Source organism: Bison bison, unplaced genomic scaffold, assembly GCF_000754665.1.
Source record: "Bison bison bison isolate TAMUID 2011002044 unplaced genomic scaffold, Bison_UMD1.0 scf7180017851080, whole genome shotgun sequence".
Lineage (NCBI taxonomy): Eukaryota > Metazoa > Chordata > Mammalia > Artiodactyla > Bovidae > Bison > Bison bison.
In genome coordinates this window covers 19,872-20,186 of record NW_011481653.1, presented here as the reverse complement: position 1 = coordinate 20,186, position 315 = coordinate 19,872, and positions in this window count along the sequence as shown.

The window sequence follows — 315 nt, the reverse complement described above, 5'->3', positions numbered from 1 at the left end:
CAAGGCTGTATATTGTCACCCTGCTTATTTAACTTATATGCAGAGTATATCATGAGAAATGCTGGGCTGGAAGAAGCACAAGGTGGAATCAAAATTGCCGGGAGAAATATCAATAACCTCAGATATGCAGATGACACCACCCTTATGGCAGAAAGTGAAGAAAAACTAAAGACCATCTTGATGAAAGTGAAAGAGGAGAGTGAAAAAGTTGGCTTAAAGCTCAACATTCAGAAAACTAAGATCATGGCATCCGGTCCCATCACTTCATGGCAAATAGATGGGGAAACAGTGGCAACAGCGTCAGACTTTATTTTT